Source organism: Aquarana catesbeiana, linkage group LG01 (genome assembly GCF_042186555.1).
Source record: "Aquarana catesbeiana isolate 2022-GZ linkage group LG01, ASM4218655v1, whole genome shotgun sequence".
Taxonomy (NCBI): Eukaryota; Metazoa; Chordata; class Amphibia; order Anura; family Ranidae; genus Aquarana; species Aquarana catesbeiana.
Window position 1 is genome coordinate 654,642,552 of NC_133324.1, and position 3,858 is coordinate 654,646,409.

The following is a 3,858-nucleotide window of genomic DNA, read 5'->3' on the forward strand; positions in this document are numbered from 1 at the left end:
ATTCTCTAGCATATTTCTTTTTACAGCAAAAAATTTCTTTTTGATAGCCTTGGTGATAGAGCACAGCAGATTATAACTAATTTTCTATGTAAACGGTGCACAAGAAAAAAAAAATACTACTCATGCAACCAAAATGTATTTATTTTTTGGTTAGTGTACTTATTGGGGAAATGTCCACTTACTGCCTTTTCTTTCTGGGACCCATTCTATACAAAGTGACACAATGTACAGTGTAAAGGGCTCTGATCCTCATTATGAGCCAAGTGAACACAGTGCAGTAACTTGTCAACACATAAGTGCCATAAAGGGTTGCAAGCAGTGCTATAGGAATTAAGTTACATAATATTCAATAATTATTGCCCCAGGACCATACCTTGGCATAGCACATGATTTCTGTGATATACAGCTGGTTATCAACTGTGAGAAGCTGCATAACCTATTTTTCAAAGAGTGATTAAACAACATGTTGGATCGTATAGTACCAAACTTAACCACATGAAAACCAAGACACAAAGCAATGTTTTAGCAATAAGACAACAATCTTATATCTATAAGTGCCCCATATGACATTGCTGAACATTCGATCAAGCAACATTCAACCCTTCTTGGATTTACCCTGCTTGATTGAATGTTGCTTAGAATTGTTGTCATACAGGGCAATGTGGTTCCAATGTTCATAAAAAGGTCTAGATATATGTGAGGGAAATACAGACCAGTCAGCCTTACATTCTATGTTTGCAAGGAGTTTTAGGAAATGAAGAATTTGTTATGGAAAATGGTTTTATAAATAATAATGAACATTTATGAAAAACCGCACTTGTCAGATCAACCTGTTAATCTACAAGGAAGTGAGCAGTAGTTTAGATAAAGGAAGGGCAGTTAATCTAGATTTTACAAAATATTTGACACTGTACCCCACAAACACTTAATTTACAAACTAAAGTCTATTGGGGTGGAGGAAAATAGGATTTTTATAACAGCTTACCTGTAAAATCCTTTTCTTTTGAAGCACATCACGGGACACAGAGCCATAGTAATTACTATGTGGGTTATAGTCCACCTTCAGGTGCTGGACACTGGCACACCCTAAACAGGAAGTTGCCTCTCTATATAACCCCTCCCCATACCGGTAGCATCTCAGTTTTGTAGCAAAGAAATACACGTGTATACTAGAAAGAGGGGCGGGACTTCTGTGTCCGTGATGTACTTCAAAAGAAAAGGATTTTACAGGTAAGCTGTTATAAAAATCCTATTTTCTTTAAATCGTACATCACGGGACACAGAGCCATAGTAATTACTATGTGGGATGTCCCAGAGCAATGTGAACTGAGGGGAGGGAGACACAACAAAAGTAGGGCACCATGAGATCAGAGGACTTATACTGCTGCTAGCAGTACACTGCACCCAAAGGCGACATCCTCATGTCTTTTTACATCCACCTGATATAATCTGGTAAATGGAGTGCGTTTTGATTTGAGAGGGTAGAAACTACCTCTTTAAACCATAGGTTAGAAAGATTACTTGTCGAATCCATTTAGAATAGTAGATTTCCATGCTGCCTGTCCTCTTTTAGGACCTTTAGGCAATACGAACAAAACATTTGTTTTCTGAATCTGAGCAGTCGTCTTTAAGTAGACTGCTCTCACCACATCAAGAGAATGTAGTGATTTTTCTTCCATAGAATAGGGTTCTGGAAAAAATGAAGATAGAACAATATCCTGGTTTAGATAAAAACCTGATACTACTTTTGGCAAAAAGTTAGGATGAGGACGCCATACTACCTTATCCTTGTGAACAATAATAATATGGCTCTTTACAAGAAAAAGCAGCCAATTCTGATACCCTTCTTGCAGCAGATATGGTTACCAGAAAAAATAGTTTCTTTGTCAAAAAAGAACCAAGGGAATATGTTGTATCGGTCCAAAAAAGGCTGTTTTGTAATGCCGCCAAACTAAATTCAAGTCCCAAGGGTTCAGGGGTGACCTAACCGGGGATTAAGCCGTGTTACCCCCAGAATAAAGTTACGAACCAAAGAAATCGAAGCAAGTGGTCGTTGAACTAACACTGATAAGTCCGAGTCCTGTCCTTAGGAAGCACTCAAGGCCAGCTTTATTTCTCACCCCACCTGCAGAAAGTCAAGGATTCTACCTTTGACCTATTTCCTGGGGTGCAACCCCTGGTTTCACACCAGGGGACATATGCTTCCCAGATTCCATAATATATAATTATGGAGGCCTGCTCCCTTACATTAACCAAGATAGAAACCACTAAACCTGACAGTCCACGTTTTTTCAGAGCGTGGGTCTCAATAGCCAAACCGTTAAATTTAGCATTTGTAAAGTAGGATGGAATACCGGACCTTGCGAAAAAAGGTATGGCCATGGAGGTAGGGTCCATGGGTCCCCTACTGTCATCTTTACGATCCCTGAATACCAAGATTTCCTGCTGGAGGCCACAAGAATCACAGATTTCCCTTCCTGCTTGATGCTGCAAAGAAGTCGTGGACGCAGGCAGAATAGGAGGGAATGCATAAATCAGTGAGAACCGATTCCACGGGAATAGCAAGGCATCTGTTCCGCATGCTAGCGGATCCTTTGTTTTTGACACAAAGTTGTTGATTTCTTTGTTGAACCTGGACGTAAACAGATCTATGTCTGGGATCCCCCATCTTTGACATATTGACAGGAAGATATCGGGGTGAAGGAACCATTTTCCTGGGAACAACTGCTGGCGACTCTAGTAGTCCGCCTGTCAATTTTCTATTCCTAGAATGACGACCGCCGATAGGCAAAGTACTTTGTTTTCTGCCCAAGATAGGATAAGATTCACCTTTCTCTGGGCCGCACAACTTCTTGTGCCCCCCTTGGTGATTAATATAGGTCATTGCTGGCATAGTCAGATTGAATCCTGGCAGTATAATACCATAAACTGAACGTTCAGGCCCTCAGAACCAAGTGCTCTGCCTGAATTTCTAGAATGATAATGGGCTAGGTCATTTCTGATCTGGGCCACTTCCGTGGTAACTGAAGGAACGATTTTCCCCTTTGCAGATTTTTGGATATTAACCATAAACTGAGGCTCCGTCGTACCCAGCCTACAGTACCTGGTAATTCCAGGTGGTCAATCCGGGTGCTATCCAGGCCCGACTCTGCTTAGCCTCCAAGATCAGATGAGATCGGGCGCTTTCAGGGTGATGTGGCCGTAGGCTTTGGAGTCAGACACATTGGGAATCTAGAGCTTGAACCCTTTGTTCCAAGCCGATAGGATAATGTTTTGCAGTAACGGCCTTGAATGAAGCCACCATCTTTCCCAACAACCTCATGCAAAGTTGAATAGAAGAATTCACCTTGCTTTGACCACCTAAATCAGTTCCTTTATAGCGCTGATCTTTGCCTGGGGCAAGAATACCCTTTTCTGGGTGTACCTATGATCAGACCCAAATATCTTAGCCCTTTTCATGGTTTTAAAGAAGATTTCTCCTAGGCTGAGAAACTGACCTAGATATTCCAGGTAGTTGAATGTGGTAACCATACTTTGGTCTAAGCGGGCTACCGACTGGACTATCAAGAACAGATCATCCAGGTAAACCATAAACGTTATACCTTGGTTCCTTAATCTGGCTAGAAGAGGGGCCAGAACCTTTTGTAAACACTCAAGGTGCAGTAGCTAGACCAGGAAGCAGAGCTACACACTGAAAATGAAGATTTTCCACCTTGAAAAGTAGATATTACTAGTGAGCGAGGAAATAGGCATATGGAGGTATGCATCTTTGACGTCGATTGACGCCAGAAGTTCTCCTCCTTGTAGGATGGAGATAACTGATTGGATTGACTCCATGCGAAAAAAGAGTGGTTATAT

At 41.4% G+C, this 3,858-nt stretch overlaps 1 pseudogene; it reads right to left on the reverse strand.

Moving 5' to 3' along the window:
- Window positions 1-3,091: 3,091 nt before the first annotated feature.
- Window positions 3,092-3,207, reverse strand: LOC141125134 (5S ribosomal RNA; annotated as a pseudogene).
- Window positions 3,208-3,858: the final 651 nt, after the last annotated feature.